Source organism: Lithobates pipiens, unplaced genomic scaffold (assembly GCF_037356315.1).
Source record: "Lithobates pipiens isolate NorthernLeopardFrog02 unplaced genomic scaffold, aLitPip1_a1.2 Scaffold_18, whole genome shotgun sequence".
Classification (NCBI taxonomy): domain Eukaryota; kingdom Metazoa; phylum Chordata; class Amphibia; order Anura; family Ranidae; genus Lithobates; species Lithobates pipiens.
Window position 1 is genome coordinate 221,184,001 of NW_027507758.1, and position 22,730 is coordinate 221,206,730.

At 42.6% G+C, this 22,730-nt stretch overlaps 1 protein-coding gene across 22 annotated transcripts in view; it reads right to left on the reverse strand.

Moving 5' to 3' along the window:
- The window catches only part of AFDN (afadin, adherens junction formation factor), a 346,736-nt gene that overhangs the window by 26,184 nt on the left and 297,822 nt on the right, over positions 1 to 22,730 (reverse strand). The window lies entirely within an intron of this gene.

Consider the following 22,730-nt stretch of genomic DNA (forward strand, 5'->3'; position numbering starts at 1 on the left):
TGAACTTCCAGTGACCAGTATGAGCGAGAGATAACAGCAAATTTAACACACCTGCTCCCCATTTACACCCAAGACCTTTTATGTAACACTAACGAGTCACATGACACTGGGGAGGGAAAATGGCCAATTGGGCCAAATTTGGACATTTTCACTTAGAGGTGTATTGACTTTTGTTGCTAGCAGTTTATACATTAATGGCTTTGTGTTGAGATATTTTGAGGGGACAGCAAATTTACACTTTTATACAAGCTGTACACTCACTACTTTACAATGTAGCAAAGTGCCATTTCTTAAGTGCTTTCACATTAAAAGATAGAGTAAAATATTTACAAAAATGTGAGTGGTGTACTCGCGTTTGTGAGATACTGTGTATGTATATGTATGTATATATATATATATATATATATATATATATATATATATATATATATATATATATATATATATATATATATACACACACACACATACACATACACACAGCTCAAAAACAATTAAAGAAACACTCTGAAAATGTCAGATCTCAATGGGGACAAACATGCTGGATATGGACTGGGTAATGTATTAGGAACAAAGGATGCCACATTATTTGATGGAAATAAAAATTATCAACCTACAGAGGGCTGAATTCAAGGACACCCCAAAAATCTAAGTAAATAAAAAAAAAAAAAAAAAAAAAAGTCCAACTCACGTGTGTGATTATATGTCAGTATTACATTGTATATCCCTGTATGCTGCGATCGTTCAGGTGCTTATCTAATAGTTTCTGGAAACTATTGATGCTCCCTGTTGAAAGCACCGCCTGTGGAAGGGAATGCCACATCCTTGCAGCTCTTACGGTAAAGAGCCCCCTACGTAGTTTGAGGTTAAACCTCTTTTCCAATTTTAATTCATGGGCACGAGTCTTGTTAAACTCCCTTTTAAGAAAAAGTTTTATCCCTATTGTGGGGTCACCAGTATGGTATTTGTATATTGAAATTATATCCCCTCTCAGGCGTCTATTCTCAAGAGAAAATAAGTTCAGTGCTCGCAACCTTTCCTCATAACTAATATCCTCCAGACACTATTAGCTTTGTTGCCCTTCTTTGTAAACGCTCCATTTACAGTACATCCTTCCTGAGGACAGGTGCCCAGAACTGGACTGCAAACATTATTGTTTTATTTCTTTTGCCACATCAGTGAACGCATTTGGGAAACTCAAATCAACTTTACCGTTCATCGTAGTCCCAACTTGCTTCAACATCATTGTAGCATTTAGCTCTTAAAAATATGTGAATTTTTTTTTTTTTAATAGATTATGTCTGTTGGGCTAAGAATAGGTCTTCTCACAGTATACATGTCTTTACAAAATATTACCCCCCCCTACCCTATACCCCTCACCCACCCTAGGTCTCTCCACGTATCTAATGTCCTGCCCATTTAGCCCATTTATCATTTTTAGGCAGTTTATCCTGTTAATCTAAGATCTCTGTCTAGAGGCCACGATGTTTAATATTGTTTTAATATCGTTCATTAACGGAATAAAATTTTCTTGGTACAACATATCATGTGTAAGTGTTATTTTAACTCCGAGGTACTTAATTGTCCCTCCAGATGAAAGGATAGTTCTGTTTAAGCACTTGAACTTCCTGTGGGGCAACATTTATAGACAAAATTTCAGATTTTGAGGGGTTCATCTTGAAATTTGAGACTTCGCCATACATTTTTAAGGTGTTCAATAGGATCGGGAGGGTTGTCCTGGGACTAGTGACATAAAACAAATCATCAGCATGTGCGACTATTTTATGTACTTCATTAACGATCTGTAATCCCTTAATATCGGGATTCGATCTTATCCTCGCCAACAATGGTTCTATTGATAAAATGAATAATAAGGGGGATAAAGGACAACCCTGCCGTGTCCCATTGAACAACTCGAAGGGCCGCAATTTATTTTAACCCTCGCTGTAGGTTGTTTATATAGGGCATTTATCCAGCCTAACATCTTTGGGCCAACTTCAAATACCTCCAGAGTTTTGCATGAATTTCCAGTCTACTGTCAAACGCTTTCTGGGCGTCTATAGACAGTAGCAGGCCTGGGGATCCACTCTCTTCCAGTTTGTGTATAACCAAAAGGGTTCTAACACCATTATCCCTACTCTCTCTGGCAGGGATGAATCCCACTGGATCTGTATGCACCAATTCGTTCATTACCATCTTGATTCGATTGGCTAGAATCTTTGCGTACAATTTTACGTCGGCATTCAGTAGGGAGATAGGCCAGTAACTAGAACACAAAGGGATCTTTTCTTTCCTTGGGAATAATAGTGATCTCCGCCTCGAGCGCTTCCCCTCGTATCTCCCAATCTGCCCCATCCCATTCATATAAAATACCATTTTAGGCACCAGAATATCACAAAAATTTTTGTATTACGCAATTCGTGAACCCATCTGGACCTGGGCTTTTCCCAGAGGCAGATACTAGATGTTTCTAGTTCTGTTATCGGGTCCTCCAGGGGGCCGGCTTTGTCTGGGTGTTTTTTTTTTAGGCCACATCCCTCTAGGAAAACTCTGATGTTATCCAATCTATCTTTAGCAATTTCTGGGGGATCTTTTTGGTTTACTGAATATAAATTCCCATAGTATTGTTGGAAGGCCCAGGCGATCTCTGTAGTAGAAAAGACCTTTCCCCCTTTGTGTACCCTCAATAAAATTGGCATTTTCTTTTTTTTAGCAATTTAGCGAGGTATTTACTTGACATATCCCCCCCACTGGCACCTCTCTTTCTTAAAGAATTATCGTTTTATCTCTGGAGTTGATTCCCTTTGTTAGCAGCAGCTTAGCATTGCATGCAATTGCTGAGCCTATAATCTACTAGGACCCCCAGAGGTTCTCCCCCCAGTGTAAAGATTGCATACATATTTTTGCTACCCAAATGCATTATTTTACATTTTTTTACATTGAACCTCATTTGCCATGTAGTTGCCCTCCCAAATAATTTGTTCAGATTTTTTTTGCAAGGTTTCCACATCCTGCAGAGAAATTATTGCCCTGCTTAGCTTAGTATTGACCCTCTGAACTCGCTTTTGGAGCCAGTTTTAAATCATGTACAGTAACATTTATGGGGAACTGTGTCAAATGTTTTTGCAAAATCCAGATACACCACATCCACGGGCCTTCCTTCATCTAGATGGCAACTCACCTCTTAATAGAAGGTTAATTGGTTTGGCAAGAACGATCCTTCACGAATCCATGCGGATTACTGCTAATGATACTGTTATTACTAAAATCTTGCATATAGTCCCACCCCCCCCCCCCCAACATAATATTGATGTTAGGCTAACTGGTCTAATTCCCTGGGATGTATTTTGGGCCTTTTTTAAATATTTTTGCTACACTGGCTTTTCTCCAATGAGCTGGTACCATTCCAGTCAGTAAGAATTAGGAACAATGGTCTGGCAATTACTTGACAGTTCCCAAAGTACCCTCGGGTGCAAGCCATCTGGTCCCGGCGATTTATTCATGTTAAGGTTTCCCAAGTCTAATTCTGTCCTCTGTTAACCATGGAGGTGCCTTCTGTGATGTGTCATGAGGATAAACACTGCAGCTTTGGTTACTGAAGCCCCCCGATTCCCCCTCGTGAAGACTGAAGTGAAGTTCAATACCTTTGCCATCTCCCCATCCTTTGTAAACAGATGTCCTTCCTCATTGTAGTTTAGGGAAGTCGGCTCTTGAAATTGTGTCTTTGTATTCCCCTTATGTTTGCCATTTGTGTGATTTATACTGAAGCCAATTGACCTGTGAGCGCTGTTACCAAAATTGCCCCGTATTTCCACAACCATGATCAGGTCTGTACTGTTGGTAATCAGATCCAGTAACGCTTTATTTATAGTTGGTGCGTCTACCATCTGACCTATAAAATTGTCCTGTAAGATGTTTAGGAACTGGCGAGCCTTAGATGAATGCGCGGTTCCCTCTGTCCAGTCTATACTCGGTTAGTTAAAATCCCCCATTATGATAACAGTTCCCATCCTTGCTGCTAATCCAAATTGTAATAGGAGATGTCTCCCCTTCTTCTCTCAGGTTAGGGGGCCTATAGCATACTCGCAGTATTTTCCTTTTAGCTTCATCCCTTTGGAGCTGTTGAAACAAATCTCTGAAATTCTCACAAAATCCAAATCCTCCTCGTACAACAGTATCTCTAGTTCACCCATCTTGTCCGCCAGGCTCCTGGCATTGGTGAACATGCCACATAGTTTAGAAGCATTGCATATTATCATCTTATTGGGAGTTCTGAGATTGCAACTAGGACTTGCTACTATACTTACCTTGGGTTTATGTGCTTTGGTCAACCTACCACTAATGACCCCAATATTACCCCCGGAATATGTTCCGCGTTGACCAGCTCTACCTCTAGACTCTCCCCCCCCATCGCCTAGTATGATGTCACAGTCCCAGCATCCTCTGGGACTGTGACATCATACTGGGTGGGGACATCATCTGGTGATGTCCCTATATAAGTCACCGCGCACCGAGTCGCCGTCATTGTGAGCAGAGAGCGACGAGGCAACATCTGAGGAGAAGAACAGAAGACGGCGACAGAAGACCGGGACACCGCCTGTAAAAGAGCTAGAAGAAGGCGCGGTGGCCCGGCAAGAAGAACCGAAGAGGGGGACAAGAACCCCGAAGTTGGAAGAAGAGGGCGGCGGCGAAGAAGAAAGCCGGGCTCCTCCGCTAGCAAAAGAGCTAGAAGAAGATAACGGAGGAGTCCGGCGAGAAGACCCCCGAAGACGGAAGACACCCGGAGCTTTTTTTACAGGTGAATGGGTAGGGGTACATTGTATCCCATAATCATTCACATAGGGTGGGGGGCCGGTATCCGGGGGCCCCCTTATTAAAGGGGGCTCCCTGATTCTGATAAGCCCCCCGCAGACTCCGACAACCAACGGCCAGGGTTGTTGGGAAGAGGCCCTTGTCCTCATCAACATGGGGACAAGGTGCTTTGGGGTGGGGGGCCGCGCAGAGGGGGCACTCAAAATGAGCGGACTTTCCTCCGCGTGTGTGGGCGAGTCCGTTCATTTCAAAAGTACGGCGGATAGTCCGGCGGACTTAGTACGCCGCATTAGTCCGCTGAAAAAGTGCCGTGTGTGGGCAAGTAGCTCGTTCGGAAAGTCCGGCGGACAATCCGCCAGACTAAGTCGGCCGGATAGTCCGCTACGTGTGTACGCTGCATTAGACAACATACTGTTCGGCGCTTTAGGTTGTTACAGATTGGCCTCTCTGTCCTAAGAATTGAGTCCCCTACCACCAGAATCTGTCTTTCCTTTCCCTTTGCCTCCTCCTCACTCTCACTGATGGAGTTCTTCCCCTGGCAGCTAGGAGAGTCCCTCAGCTCCAGCAGTGTTGGTCCTTGACTGGTTTCACCAATGTCACTTAATGGAGCATACTTATTGGGATGCTCCTGCCCTGGCACTTCCCCCTCTACCCTTCCTGTCACCGGTCTACTCTTTGCTAGTGCCTGCACCTCTTTGTCTCCACCTGCCATGTACGTTCTTGGCTTTCCTTTAGTATGGAGGGACTTTTCAGTGCTGACAATTGCTTCCCCAGATTCAGAACCTGGGCTTCCATGGAAACAATGAGCTTACATTTTTCACAGCAGTATTCACCCTCGATCAGATGATCAAAGAACGCATACATGCTGCAAAATGTACAATGAGTTGCCTCTCCACACCCGCTGGGCATCGTACCTATTAAATTTAATGAGGATTGGGGATTATATCCTGTCCAAATTACCTAACAACTAGCTTCCTGACAATAGTACTCAACAAGACAATACACAGGTACTCGCAGATCTACGTGAATTGGCAAACCTACGTGCACTCGCAGACCATTGGCAGACCTACGTGCACTCGCAGACCATTGGCAGACCTACGTGCACTCGCAGACCATTGCCAGACCTATGTGCACTCGCAGATCATTGCCAGACCTACGTGCACTCGTGATACACAGCACACTCGATACACAATACACAGTACACAATACACAAGTACTAACTATCCACACACACTACTCAGCCAACACTCAGGTACTCGCACTACACAGGTACTATGACCCTTGTTATCTCCTATTTTCAACTCTGGTTTTTAACTCGTCACTTGGACAGAGTTCCAGCAGACTCAAAGATGAGCAGGCTCACAATCAGTTCTGCACAAGGTTATATAGGCCTCAAGCACCTGTGACCAACTAACCACTCCCCTTAGTAGGCTGAAGGAAGCAAAGAAAAAAAATAAGCGGTTTGAAAAGGGCCAAGAAAAGGTGTTAAAAAGCTACAAGGAAAAGCCCCAAAAAGAACCTAAAAGCGCAACCCAGCAATCACCAGCAGTCAAAAAGCAACACTTGTTCACTCTCCACACAAGGTCCCCACTGTTTAGCTTCTAACCAGAAGTCTGGCCAAATTCACACAAGTGGCCTGCTGGAGATAATTTTGTAGGGCTCTGCCAGTGCTCATCCTGTTCCTCCTTGCACAAAGGAGCAGATAACTGTCCTGCTGATGGATTAACCCCCCCCTAGCGGTAATCCCGAGTCTGGCTCGGGTTGGGATTTTACTAACAGGAGCGGTAACCCCGAGTCAGACTCGGGATCGCATCGCTGGATGCAGGGGAGGACACAGGGAGAGTTACTTACCTTGTCCCCTGGATCCAGCGATGTCCTCCGCGCTGTGTGATCGAGCTGTCCTCCACTCGATTCACAGTGCCGAATGCCGCTGAGCTCCGTTCCCTGTGACGTTAAGGCGCGCGGGAGCGGAGAACGGCGGCAAATTCAAAAAAGTAAAAAGACACAAAACACACACAGCACTGTAATCTTACAGATTATAGTACTGTATTACAAAATACACACCCCCTTTGTCCCTAGTGGTCTGTGCAATGCCCTGCATGCACTTTTATATTATAAATACTGTTTTTCTGCCTGAAAATTGGAGATTGTCCATAGCAACCAAAAAGTGTCCCTTTTTTTAGTGTTTTAGGATTTGATTACATTTTTGAAGACTCCGGTTTGAACAGATATAAGAGAGTTATTCCTAAGAATTACAGGACTACAATATAAAACGCCAAATTTCCATGCAAAATAACTGTACCGCTTTCAGCACCTAAAACCAGACTGAATCATACCGCCAGGGAGGTTAAGGACCTTTTTTTGGCCCCGTCTAGCTCCCCTAGAATAATTGCCTGTCTCCTGGAATCTCTTCCATGCTCTTGAGACTGTGCTGGGAGACGCAACAAACCTTCTAGCATGTATTGATGTGCCATCCTGGAGGAGTTGGACTGCCTGTGTAACCTCTATAGGGTCCTGGTGTCGCCTCATGCTATCACTAGTGACACTGACCCTAGCCAAATGCAAAACTTGTTAAAAAAAAAAAAAAAAAGGCAAAAAAAAGATGAGTAGGGAAAAACAAAACGTCAGTGGCCTCCACCTGTAAAACCATACCTGTTTTGGAGGTCCATTATTGTTGCCCATCTAGTGCACCTGTTAATTTCATTAACACCAAAGCAGCTGAAACTGGTTAACAACCTCCTCTGCTACTTAACTGACTAGATCAATATCCCAGGAGTTTAACTGACTTCATGCTATACTTATCAACCACTTCAATACAGGGCAATTTCACCCCCTTCTTGCTCAGTCCAATTTTCAGCGTAGCAGTCTAAGAGACAACTGCGTGGTCATGCAACACTATACCCAAACAACATTTTTTATCATTTTTTTTCCACAAATAGAGCTTTCTTTTGGTGGTACTTGATCACCACAGGGTTTTTTTATTATTTGCTATCCAAATAAAAACAGACCGAAAATTTTGAAAAAAATAAATAAAACATTTGTTTCCGTCACAAAACGTTGTAAATAAGTTTTCTCCCTCACTGATGAGGCTGCACTGACGGGCATGGATGATGAGGCACGTATATGCAGCACTGATGGCCACTACTGATAGATGGCACTCATAGGCAACGCTTATTAGGAGACACTGACAGGCATCACTGATGGGCACAGAGTGCCACCCTAATGGACACCGATTGGCATCCTTGATGGATCTGCACTGACAATGCGCTGATTATCAGCGCAGAGCCCCACCCCCCCACCCCCCCCATCAGGAGAGCAACCAATCTGCTCTCCTCTCCTCGTGCCCATCAGTACGAGTAGAGGAAAAGTGAACGGCTCTTCCTGGTTACCATATGATCAGCTCTGACTGGACACAGCGGATCACATGGTAAAAAACCTGTCATAGGCTCTTTACCTAGATTGGTGATGTGTCACACCACTGATCGCCCCACTTTGGAGCCAGTGTGTCTCCTCCCTGCAGGAAGCACAGGGTTAAGCACTGGGATCCTAGATTGTAAGCTCTAACGAGCAGGGCCCTCTGAACCCTCCTGTATTGATTTGTATTTTAAGTGTACTGTCTACCCTCATATTGTAAAGCGCTGTGCAAACTGTTGGCGCTATATAAATCCTGAATAATAATAACTAGAAAATGAGCTGTCACTCCTCTCTCTTCCAAAGGCAGCACAACGTTGGACACTAGACTCCAAATTATAGCCTCAGCCAGCTCTCTCACGGTTAGACCATAAATTCCTCAGCCAGTCAGCAGCATGCTCCTCTCTGAAAAGGCAGCACAAAGAGTGATGACGGGCTCCTGTGTATGACACCAGGCTCCAGAAAAAAAAAAAAGTATTGCCTGTCTGCACACACAGCATAGACAATTAAGGGAGAAGAGCAGCTCTGAGCACAAAGATAAGCCCTGGCCAGCCCCACGCCTACATCCCAGGTCCCAGCACAAGTCAGGTCTGGAGGAGCCGAATCTTCACCAGGTGGGCTGAGCAAGGTTGATGAAGTATTGCAGTTCTTCTGAAAGGCGTCCCTGCAAACCCACACTTCCCTGCGGTGGTACATCCAGGCTGTTCCTCCCTCCATGCACAGCAGACTCCACAGGTGACGATTCAGCTCCTCCAGACACAGCGGCAGCTGTCCCTGGTTTTGTTTACACTTCATCTGTCAGCAGGGAACAACCCCGTTGCCAACTGAATGAACTGTTGAATCCATCTCAACAACCGAATTAATCGGTTAAGAAACACAGTAGCCCCGCTCATTAACCGATAATCACCAGCATTCTTTTGTTTACATTTCAGCTGAAAGAACCAAGCCTGAATGTATTGGTTTTTAGTATTGGTGCATTTGTAACAATACTCATGCAAATGCATGGTATCTGCATTAATGCCACTATCGGTGCAACCCTAGTTTTAACATATCCATATGACAGCATTAATAGTATTAAAGAGAAGGCCACACCTTCTGCGTAAAAATAAGAGGAAATCACTTTCAGCTATATTAAATCTACTATCCTCCAAAACTTCCACATGTGTATGACTCTTAGAACAATAAACATAGGATGGCATGTGTGTGAAATTGCACTAAGGTTATGTTACCACATTAAACATTGCAAGTATAGTCTAATTCTACTTAAAGTGGTTGTTACCTTTCAAAAGATTCAGGTGTCAGCGCCTCCATTTTAACCAGTCATGATGCACCAAGTGTTTTTTTTTTTTAAACAAAGCCTCTAAATACCTTTTTTTCAGCTATATTCATGTCGGTCATGTGACTTCTGGCCACACTGCTACTCTAATCCAAGGCTACAGTGGGAGGGGCCGAATTCGCCCTTTGACGTCATCCGGGGAGGTCATATGGCCACTCAGCCCCTCCTGCTGTAGCGCTGAATTGTAGTAGCAGAGGGGCCGGAAGTCATGCGACCAGGTTTAAAAAAAAAAAAAAAAAAAAACTTGGTGCATCATGCCTAGATAAAATAGAGGGGCTGCCAGTGACAATTATTAAACCTTTTAACTACTAATAGCGACAGGAGAGCGGGGGCAAAGACACAGACACACGGAGCTGACAGGCAGGGAGGGAAGGGTGAGGGGGACATAGGAAATCGGAGGCACAAACTGACCATGGTAATCTGGGCTCAGCGGCCAAGATTATCATGGTCAGTACACAGAGGGGGACTAAGGAACTGGCAGGATCAGCCAGGTTTTTTTAGGTTGAATTAACACCAATGCATTTTTTGTGTTTTTTGCATTACAGAACGTGTGTCATAGGAAACCACGTTAAAGGACTGTAGTATAAATACAGACTCACAGTTTAGAGAAGGGTAGCTTAGACACAAGCACTGTGCTGTTTAACCCGCTATAAAGCTGCATTCACAACTGAGCATTTTCAGCTTGTACAATGCCTGAAAAAAAACTCCTGAAAAACACCCAACAAGCAAAATCCCATTCATTTCAATGGCACCTGTTCACATTTGAGTGTTTTGTGACCTGAAGCAAAATGCCTGAAAAATGTTTGAAGCTCAAAAAAGAACATGAGCTTCTTTGGGGCAGATTACAGGCATTTTTCTGTTTTTTACATTGGTGACCTGTACAAAATCGCAACAAAAACGTGCGACTTTGAAACGCTCAGGTGTGAATGCAGCCTAAGGGAACAGGAGCTCACTTATTTTTTATTTTTCCCTAGGGTTACAAACACTTTAAATTTCTAATATTTTGTTTGTTTACAAACATTCCAACACACTTTCAAGAGTTAGTAAACTTACAAAACAGACAGCAAAACAAGGTTACTAAAACAAAACAAAAAAGCCAAGTAGTTAAATTTAAGATATTTCTCTAATTCTAAGCAGCGTACCATTAGTCTTTTATGTCTAAGTACTCTGGTCCTAATATATTGATTACAGTGTTTTCCACACTTCTACATACAGTAGACACACTGGGGTTAATTTCCTAAAACTGGAGAGTGCGCAATCTGGTGCAGCTCCGCATAGGCATCAATCAGTTTTCAGGTTTTATTGTCAAAGCTTAATTGAACAAGTTGAAGTTAGAAGTTTTGCATGGTAGCCAATCAGCTTCTGAGTGCTCTAGTTTTAGTAAATCTATGCTATAGGGTCGGTTTGGATAAGAAACAGAAGAGAACAACCAGGGGAACTGAATGCATACTGGATCGATGAGATTACCGACTGAAAGTTTTCTTGGTTAGGAAAACTTTCTGCCATGTACAACCCTTTTTTCCTCAAATATCTGGGGTTCTGATAACATTTCAGAAACGTATGCTTCATAACTTTTGTTCCAAAACTTACAATAAGCAAACTTAATGCATTTTTTTATCGCCAATACATTTAGCAGCACATGTAATTTATATATTTGTAGGCAGGGCTGCTTAACCTTTTACTGCTTTTCCTCGCTGTGGGGGAGCAATTAGGTAATCGCTGGGGGAGCAATTAGGTAATCGCTGGGGGAGCACTTAGGTAATTCTTGCATATTAGGCTAGGGAAATGCCAGCTTAGGTGTTCTGGATTCTGAAGCTTGGCATGACCACTATAAAGAACATAAGTTTTGTGTGCTCTCCCCTTTGCGGGACGGGCTGAGGAAGGACTGCAGGGCTTAGGGCTAAGAATGAGAACTATGAAGGACAACTTTAAAATATCTGCAAGGTGGAAATGAATTAGTACTTATTGCCATTACTTGGGAAACTATTGAAACTGGATGTTTATTACTTTTCTTGCCAAGTACTTCTGTAATCAGAAGCCTGTGTGTGATTTTCTACTAGAAACAAGGTAGAATGATGTACTGACGTACACTGCTCAGCCAATGTCTGGGTATTAAAGTTATGTGTATTTATTGGTGATGAAAGAAGAGAGTTCCCCTGCCTGGTGGAGAAAGAAAAAAAAAAAAAAAAAACCTCATGTACCACGCATCAAGTAACCTGTATCCCCATGTTTCACAGGCTCTGGGTGTTCAGATGGACTTCTGGAGCTTCTGTCTGGACAGGACATTGGGGTGTTAAACGTTTAATGTGAACTGTAGCAAGGGGATCTGGTGAGGTTTAGGACCTGCATCCGTGCACGTGAACAAAGTGAAAGTTTAGGTGGAAAGCAATGCATCTTGCCCTGAACGTAGGTGGGGCCTGGCTACACATGTTGGCAATGTGAAAAGGAGCTGGGCACTGTCTACATACTAGTCACATTGGTCCTTGTCCCTAGAATAGCTTACAAGCTCATCACCTTGACACACAAATGTGACAGGGGTGGGCACACATGGGTAGGCTTCTGTCCAACAGGATTGTTGGAAAACCAGCATTTCAATTAATTTCAAATGTATGTGCGCGTTGGTTGTATACAAGTACAAGGTTTTTCCAGAATGATTGGTGCCACCGGCTATAGATGGCAACACTAAGCATTGTGTTCTGCAGGGAGGCCCCCCAGCTTGCAGTATACAATAGCACTGTGGGAGGGATTCCCCCATCAACACAAACCATTCATAATCTATGGTCTGCTAAAGTTATATGCAGCTACCTTCAGGTGAGTGGACACAGTGGAAAAAAAGACTGCAGCAACATCCTCCATAAATAACCCTTCCCATCCACAGCTAGCCTCAGTTTTGTAGTAAGTATAGATGGGGAGGGGTATGTGTTCTGTACTGTATTCCTGGAAGAAAATTTTCTAAGTCAAATATCCTATTTGCCAGATTGTACACTCACAGGACATGGCATGCTTTACAGCATTATGACTGGGACTTCAAAAAGCAGTTCAATTGAGGTGGACAACAGACCAAACAATTTCAACAGGTCAAGAAGAGTTTGACAGACTTGGAACACAGCTTGGAGCACCTTATGCCCAAAATGGGCATCAGAAAAGGCTTGAACATCCACCTGATAGAATGTGAGAAATGTGAAAAAAGCCTAGATGGCAGCCTTGTAAATCCTAGATACTGAAAATCCCAATGAAGCACTAACAGCCCTCAGGAATCCCAAACAGGGAATCACATTTCTGAACTGAAGCAGTAACAAAGTTAAACTCTCACAGAACTCACTACATCCATGCAGTACATTATTATGGAAATTTCCTTATGATGCTTCAGAGGACATAAGGAAGGAAGAAAAATGTAATGAATAAGCTTGAAAGCAGAGATAGTAATATAAAAAAAAAAAAAAAAAGGCCTTAGGGCAAATCTTGTCTTTGTGAAAGGCTCCTTAACGTGGAAGTAAACCCATAGATTTAAACAGTTAAAAAAAAAAGGCATGCCGGGAATGCTAACTGTACATTGGCTGTGCTCTCAGCCAAACTATCAAACGATCCAATGGCTGGTGTCATAACGAATCACATGTGCAGCACCATAGCAATTGAAGATTAAACAGAGGCAAAGATGGCAGCTTCCTTGGCTGAAAACGATAGGGGAGTTGATTTCCACTTTAAAAGATAAGGATATGGCTGCTAATGTAGACTCTCCTTGCACCTAGTCACAAGAAAGGCCACCTTATGGGTAGAGTCAGACAATAGCATCTCCCTGAATTAACCTCTTGCCTACTGCAATAGCAAAATTACAGTAACAGTGTGGTCGGCCAGTTCTGGGAGGGTGTCATATGACATCCTCCTGTGATCCCGCCGGCTGCTGCACGCTCTCGGACACAGCTGATCACAAATTGGGGTAAAGATTTAATCATAGCGGCTTTTTACCACGTGATCGGCTGTGTCCAATTACAGCTGTTCATGATGTAAACACACTTGCTGGTTGGCATTTCTTTCCTCACGCTGTGAGGAGAGAGGCGCTAACTGGCTAGTGTGAAGGGGGACATCTGCACTGATCAATGTCCTGATAAACAGTGCTTCCAGTCAGTGGCACCAATCAGTGCAGCCCATCAAGGCAGCCTCATCAGCGCACATCAGGCGAGGAGAAAATTTACCGGTTTGCAAAATTTTATAACAGAAACTAACTTTTTTTTTTCCCCACAATTTTTGGTCTTTCTTCGTTTGTTTACCAAAAAATAAAAAACCCATTGGTGATTAAATACCACCAAATGAAAGCACTATTTGTGTGAAAAAAATGATAAACATTTCATATGGATACAGTGTTGCATGACCACGCAATTGTCATTCAAAGTGCGATAAAGTTGAAAGCTGAAAATCGGCCTGGGCAGGAAGGGGGTAAAAGTGCTCAGTAGGCAAGTGATTAATGGGCAGTTTCTGAAGAGCTGAGAGAACCAGATTGTGAGACCAACAAAACATTTTGGCCGATTTAAACAGATATCTAGACTAGTGTGGAATTTTCTTAAAATTGTTGTGTGTCCATGCTGTCTGTAGATGGTAGCGAGCAGGGGAAGTGAATTCAGGTGGAGAGAAGGACTGAGCTGTAGACTGACAAAAATTAGAAAGTTGCACATCATTATCAGTAATGATTAGCCTGAACATCCACCTAGTCATGAGAATAGACGACTAGGTGGCGGTTTTGTAAATCTGAGATAGTTAAAACTGCAATGTCAAGGAAGCACTAACTCAAATAACTAATGGAGCGCACTTTGGTCGGGAAAGGGGAAACTTTGCCCCTGAAGCTATAAAGTTGAAGAGCTGTTGATAGTGGAACCAGAAGGTGGCTTCCCTCTATGGGGACTTTCAAGAATGGAAAACTAGGGGTCTGACTGATGAAGGGGGATGGTAGAACAATTTCCAGGATAAAGTGAAAGTAAACCAAAAAAGCTTGGGAAGAAAAGTCCTGAGCCTCAGAACACACCTGTTCTTGTACAGACCCAGAGTTCTTTACAGAACAGACTGCCAACTTGCTTCACAGAAGTAATGATGATAAGAAAGGCAAAATTGTGAATAAGGATAGACAGAAAAGCATTCCTATTAGGTACAAGGGGTGGTCGTTGAAGAGCTGACAGAACCAGGTTATCTCACCGAGTCAGTGGGAAATGTTCAATACAATTTGACCAAAACTTTTCAGGAAGGAGGACTTCACTAAGGAGTAAGAGCCAAGCGGTCTCTAAATAGAACAGCTAAGTCTGAGGTTCGACCCTTGATGGTACTTAAGCCCAGAACTTTATACAGACCAGACTGGATAAATTATGTTATGTCCCACTGAAAACTTAATGGAATAGAATTTTTTTGCCTTGCCTTAAGAAATATGCTTTCAAGTGTACATCAACAGTAGACATTGTGTCTAGAGTGCAGCCTAGCTTTCAGGAGTGTAGGGAGGACGGAATTTCATCTATTTCCATCTCTCAGGACCTTGGCTTCAACAGCCAAGCCATAGAAGCCACAGATTGAGAAGCAGAGTGGCTATCCGGCCCAAAGAATGTTTGCTAGCAGCCTGACATTCTCCAAGTACCACTGGACCAGTTTAGAGTCATAAGACTCACTGGGATGTCCCATCCTGTAGAGTAGAGGTGGAAGAAATTGCCTCAAAGTAGGACATTATTCAGCCCAAGACCCTAATGCAAAAAATGGAGCGTTGGTTGGCTCCTGGGTGAAACATAAGAGGAAAGATCAAATTGTTTCCAGGGGGGAAGTAAAACTTTGGATAATACCACAGCTAAGCCCAGGCACAGATACTACTAGCAATGAGATCGTTCCAGCACAGATCTATCCAAATCACTGTACTTTACAGTGATAGGCCAAAGAGCAACACATTTGTGATATGCTCCTGCTTGCTTGGCTAAGCGAAGCACAGATGCATTCCAGGAAGTTACATAGTTAGTAAGGTTGAATAAAGACACCAGTCCATCCAGTTAAACCTGAGTGTCTACAATTGTCCCTATCCCTGTACATTGCACACTCACATCGGTCCCTACCTTCAAGGAGGCCAGAAACCCAGGTCCCCATTCATATACTAGGGCCAATTTTGGACATTAGCCAATTAACCTACCTGCATGTATTTGGAGTAAATGTACAAGTAAATGCTACATGAATCATCTGTCCTTACTCAGGATGGTTGCAGGCAGAAATGCTAGGGGGTGTATTTAAAAGTGATTTTTCAGCAAAATAAAGCATGGAGACATTGATGGATGGATGGATGGATGTGGGGGAGTTTGCTCTGATAATTAAAAAGTTAAATAAAAAAATTTTTTTGATTAAAATAGAACTTTTGATTTGTGGTGCTCAGATACAGTGGAGTATACTTTATACTACTAGTATAGTATACTCACGCATTTCAGTGTAACCTAGCATCCAGATGACTCCTGTTTAATAATCCAAATAAAGGGTACAGAAGTTAGCAAGATTCTACTTAACACAACCCAGCTGCCTCAAATGGCTGAAATTTTTTTTTTCAAATTTAAAGCTACAAAACGATACTGCAAGGCAAAACATTTGAAGTAATCATGCTAAGGGTAAAACATATTTTTTTAACAAAAATATCCAACACAGAAACACAAGGGAAACATTCCAATTAATTTACATTGTTTTGTGCCACCTTAAGGTGGGGCTGAATTGTGTATTTGTGTATTTATGATGATCTCATAAAGGTGTGAGGAAAAATGTAAATTGGCCTTTCAAGTCCTGTCATCAGCTGCTGTAAGACTTGATTTGAAGTCAGTGAGCACAGCGGCACCCATCAGCATGTTGAATCTTGTTCAAGGCAGGATACAGTAATAGGGAGTCATTACCCTCCTATAAAAATAACTTATTTTAGAAGGTTCTCAGCACTGACAAATGTAATCAGATAACATTAGCATCATGAGCATGACTGAACTGGGGCATATCAAAATGTTTTGTTCTTGGGCAGAAGCAGTTTATAATGAATACAATATATGTGTGGTACTTCTACTTAGTCACCATAGAAGTAATTACTGACACAGTAGTGTTCGAGAAAGGTAAACAGAAACTTTTTTTTTTTTCCTTTTTTACACTGCTCCACCCACATATATTTTGTGTTAATAAAGTGGAACTTTATCCATAACAACTTGATAAAAAATAATGTTGTTTAGCAAAGAACATACATTCTACATTAATAATTATGCTACCAAAATGAGTGTGTGCTGCAAATTGCCTCCAGCATTGCACCTGTTTCTTCTTGCTAGAGGCTGCTATTTTGCTGAAGCCAAAAGCCTCAGTAGTAAATCAGAAGGCTTCAATCACAATATGGCATTTTGTTGTTCAGGCAGAATTGCCAATTTGGAAACGCTGCAAATTGCGGGAATGCCCTTGCAATCTCAATTGCTACGAATTGCACCCAAATTGCGGCACATTTTTACCACAATTTGGGTGCAACATGGGGACAAGGTGCTTGGGGGGGGCAGAGACCCCCCCGCCACGAAGCACCCACCCATTTTGAGGGCATGTGGCCTGGTATGGCCCAGGAGGGGCGGTTGCTTGCCCCCCCTTTTCTCAACTGCCATGCCACGTGCTCAGATAAGGGTCTGGTATGGATTTTGAGGAGGACCCCACGCTGTTTTTTTTAATTTTGGTGAGGAGGTTCCCCTTAAAATCCATACCAGACCAAAGGGTCAGGCAAGGTCTTGGGGGGGGGGGGGGACCCCCCCAGTTAAAAAAAAAAGCAATTATTTTGGTGTGGGGTTTTCCCTTTAAGAACCAAACCAGACCCGAAGGGCCTGGTATGGAATTGGGGGGGTTGGCGAACCCAATGCAGTCTTCATTTTGGCATGGGGTCCTCAGAGCACAAGTCGCATGCCAAAGTAGGATCAGTTAAGGTAATGATCAGACTTGATATTCAATGGGCTGAAGTAGGACCAAAGTTGGACCAAAAGTAGCACAAAGTCGGACCAGTTAAAACGGCTCTCATAGGGAACCATTGTTTTATACACGTCATGCAACATGTGCTCCTAAAGTCGGCGTGCATGTTGTAGCTGTGTGAACCCGGCCTAAGGCTGTAGGCAGATCGGCAAACTCAGCAAAAGGCCTAAAAATGGAGAGCAACTGAGCATGTGCAGAGCAGGTTGAGACAGTACATTACTGGATTTTAAACAGTAAAGGCACTCATTTTAAAGGGTAAGTCCACTTTTGTGGGAGGAAAAAATAGCAAAGAAAAAAAAAATATTATAGCCTATAAAACTGTGACACAAATCCTATTGTAATTCGGCGACTATGTGGCAGATGAGGTTTAATGTTGAGAAATGTAAAGTTATGCACTTGGGGGCTAAGAATATGCATGCATCATACATGCTAGGGGGAGTACAACTGGGGGAATCCGTGGTGGAGAAGGATCTGGGGGTTTTGGTAGATCATAAGCTCAATAATAGCATGCAATGCCAAGCTGCGGTTTCCAAAGCGAGCAAAGTCCTTTCTGCAATGAGAGGTATGAACTCCACAGAGCGATATAAATTTGCCCCTGTTCAAATCATTAGTAAGACCTCACCTGGAATATGCAGTTCAGTTTTGGGCACCAGTTCTCAAAAAGGATATCTGAGAACTGGAGAAAGTGCAGAGAAGGGCAACCCAACTGATAAGAGGCATGGAGGAACTCAGCTATGAGGAGAGATTAGAGGAACTGAATTTATTCACTCTTGAGAAGTGGAGATTAAGGGGGGATATGATCAACATGTACAAATATATAAGGGGTCCATATAGGGAACTTGGTGTCGAGTTATTCTCTTTACGGTCTACCCAGAGGACACGGGAGAAAAGAGATATCTTCAAATATGGAAAGGTTTCTTCACAGGAAGAGCTGTGAAAATGTGGAATAGACTCCCGCCAGAGGTGGTTCTGGCCTGCTCGGTAGATTGCTTTAAGAAAGGCCTGGATACTTTCCTGAATGTACATAATATAACTGGATACTAACATTTATAGGTAAAGTTGATTCAGGGAAAATCCGATTGACTCTTGGGGGGGGGGGATCAGGAAGGAATTTTTTCCCCTGCTGTAGCAAATTGGATCATGCTCTGCTGGGGTTTTTTGCCTTCCTCTGGATCAACTGTGGGTATAAAATTGGGTATATTGGATTGTACAATATTTTTTTTACATTTATTAATTGTTTTTAAGGTTAAACTGGATGGACTTGTGTCTTTTTCAACCTGACTATGTAACTATGTTATTAACCACTTCAGCTCCGAAAGATTTTAACCCCTTCCTGACCAGAGCACTTTTTGAGATTCGGCACTGCGTCGCTTTAACTGACAATTGCACGGTGGTGCAACGTGGCTCCCAAACAAAATTGATGTCCTTTTTTCCTACAAATAGAGTTTTCTTTTGGTGGTATTTGATCACCCCCTGTGGTTTTTATTTTTTGCACTATAAACAAAAAAAGCGACACATTTTTACATTTTGCTACAATGAATATCCCCAAAAATATATAAAAAAAATAATTTTTTTTCTCCTCAGTTTGGGCCGATACGAATTCTTCTACATGGTTTTGGTAAAAAAAAGAAGAAAAAAAAATCACAAGAGTTGATTGGTTTGCGCAAAAGTTATAGCGTTTACAAAATAGGGGGATAGTTTTATGGCATTTTTATTATTTTTATTTTTTTTACTAGTAATGGCGGCGATCTGTGATTTTTATGGTGACTGCGACATTATGGCTGACACGGACAATTTTGGGACCAATGTCATTTATACAGCAATCAGTGATATACAAATGCACAGATTCCTGTGTAAATGACACTGGCAGTGAAGGGGCTAACCACTAGGGGGCAGGGTAAGGGTTAAGTGTGTCCTGGGGAGTGTTTCTAACTGTGGGGGGGGGCGTGGCTACATGTGACATGTCACTGATCTCTTCTCCCAATTACAGGGAGCAGAGATAAGTGACACTCTCACTAGGCAGAATGGGGAGATGCTTGTTTACATTAGCATCTCCTCCTCCCTGTGAGATGATCCCCGGTGATAGAGTCAGTGGGACCCGCCTCACGGATGGCACGGCGGCAAATTTAACAGGGACGTAGCTGTGCCTGTACCTTTGCCTGTCCGTGCCATTCTGCTGATGTACATCGCCATGCCCGGTTGGGAACCAGTTAAAAATTACCTTTCCTTTTCAATCTGCTTGTGTGATTGGCTCACCAATTTTCCCAGAAGTCTGCCTAAGGCTGGGTTCACACTGATGCATTTTTAGTGCTTTTTGCAGATTTGCACTACAGAACGTGTTCCATAGGAAACCATGTTGGATGGACTGTAGTGCAAATCTGCAAAATGCACTAAAAATACATAGGTGTGATCCAGCCCAAGCTACAAGTCAGATTTTGTGCATCCCCTGCAACAAAGATGTCATTTTTGGAGAGATGCTTTCAAGAGGAACACGTCTAAAGGGATGCAGGCCCAGCAGATTTCCTTATTAGTGCTCTGCAGGTGCACAGCTGACAGATAATTATGAAACCACTCACATTAGACCTATCCATCTCTAAGGATCAGAGGAACTTACAGGGATTTCTTCAGAACAAAAAGGTAGCAATCTGCAACAAAGTTTGTCATAATCCTTGCATTATTCACCCAGAGGGGAATGTTTTTTTCTCTCAACAAATGTGGAGTTAACACTTTAATGTTTTACATAGCTATACCTGCAAAAGGGGCCAGCCTTAAAGTTCCACTTTAAATTTGTTTTCCATTGCATTTTCCCCTCTCCATACTATAAAATTTCACTGAAAATCTGAAAGTATTCTATGAAAATAAATAAATAAAATATCAATAGATTCTTGTCTTGCAAATATTTTCACATATAAATGAAAAATAGCTATGTATTCTTTTCTGCCAGAATCCACTTAAAATATTTATAAGAGCAATGTTGATTACTTTTCAACATGAAGTGTAATTTTATTTAAATGTTTACATCAGGGGTGCCCAACCTACAGCCCGCAGGCCACATGTGGTCCTAGTTTAGCATGTGGCTTGGGCCCGTCTGTAGGCACACTGGGGATGCCATGCAAGCATAGCAGCCACAAAAGCCTGCAAGGGCAAGCCAAATGCACATCCAGAGGGATGCCATGACAGCAAGGAATGCAGGGGCGTCAGATAAATAAATGCTGCATGGCTGTATCTAGGGGCAGCGCCTCCACCCGTGAGCTGAGGGATGGGTTGGCTTTGGGTGCAGACATCACGGGTGCCCTGGACAGTTAAGTGTCTTTATTTTAAAAGTCGTCCGCTGCTTTAAAGACCATAATGTAAAATTGAAGTCATCTGTCCAGATAACATTGTAAAAGTCTTTCAGGGTAAATTTCCTTTAAAATGATAAAGATAGTAGAAATAGGGTCCTGTAGACTAGGGTATGAGCTAATTAAACCAATATGTAATTTCAGAGTACTAAAAACAACTCTACAGATCGGATGTTGCATAATGGACATATGTGGGAATGAATTGTTTTTTTTAGTGTAAATATAAACTGCTAAATACCTTCTCATTAGCAGTGTATAGCAGTCTTGTAACTTCTATCAGTGTCAGTCCGAGCACTGGTTAAAGCTTCCAGGAGGAGTTTTCACTCTCCCCTACGTCCAGTTAGGCTGCAGGAACCCTGATCCTCTTTCTGGACAGTGCTGATTGGTCCGATGCTGATCACATGCACCTCTTGAAAGAAAAAAGCAACAACTCTCTTGGGCGGCACAGTGGTGTAGTGGTTAGCACTCTCACCTAGCAGTAAAAAGGGTCGCTGGTTAAAATCCAAACCACGACACTACCTGCCTGGAGTTGCATGTTCTCCCTGTGCCTGCGTGGGTTTCCTCCCACACGCCAAAGACATGCAGGTAGGTTAATTGGCTTCTGTCCAGAATTGGCCCTAGTGTACGAATGGGAACCTTGGATTGTGGGCTCCTTGAGGGTAGGGACCGATGTTAGTGTGCAATGTACAGGGATAGGGACAATTGTAGACACTCCGTCAGGTTGAACTGGATGGACTGTTGTCTTTATTCAAACTTACTATGTAACTCTCTAGCAATACACACCAAACTTAATATGTGCAGAGTGCCCCCAAGGCTTTGTACTATAAGAAGAATAGTTGGGGACTGTGGAAGAAGGGGAGGATCAGAGAACACAGGATCAAACAGCTTTTTTACACAATGCGAGGGATTAACCCCTTAGGTTCCACAGTGAGTATAACAAGTATGCTTAACTACATATACAGACTGATTTTATTGTTGTGGGTTTAGTAACACTAAGATATATGAACATTACACTTGATTTCTGCTGCAATATGTAAAGGTCATGACACAATGTAGTTAATAAAATGTTATACATTACAGCAGGTAAGTTTGAGAAAATAGTACACATATTGCAATCAATTGCATGTGGTGGGGGTTTATCAGAAAGAACAGGGGTCAGGAGATTTGTTAGATGTGCAAAGACAAAGGATGGATAATGAAAAGGGCAAAGAAATGGATGGGATGAGACAGGGGGGTACACGTGCCAAGCTTTTCCTGATCCTCATTTGATTGCAACACACTAAATCTACTTCACCATGATTTCTTAGGAACACTGGCACTCCTTTTATATTTTTCAGCAAATAGCTTACACCATCAGGAGGGTCACATGTTGCATGGCAAAGGAAGTAATTTTCTCAGCTATGATTTTGATTATATGGTATAAGCTAGCTATATGAACATTTACATAGCTGTGTTATACAGCTAGGTTTACTTGAAAGAAACTATAAGGCCCCTTTCACAAAGACGAATAGAATGGTGCTTTTAGCTGCAGAGTTTTTAGTTTTCTACCGCAGCTAAAAGCACACAATGCTTTCCTACGGCCCCATTCACACACAGCGTTTAGATGCGATTTCGTAACATGCGGTTCGGTGTGAATAGAAAAAATAGAAGAGACTGCGTTCAGGTGCGATGTAGCGTAGCTAAATGCACATAACCGCAGGTAATCGCAGTCTTTTCTGCCAACTGTGGATAGTAGCGTGAGAAGGGATTCAAGGGACCAAAAAAATACGTTAAAAAAAGGATTGCTATGGGAACGACTATATTAGATAACTGCAGCTGAACACAACGCACATAAATGCAGGTAATTGCACTGT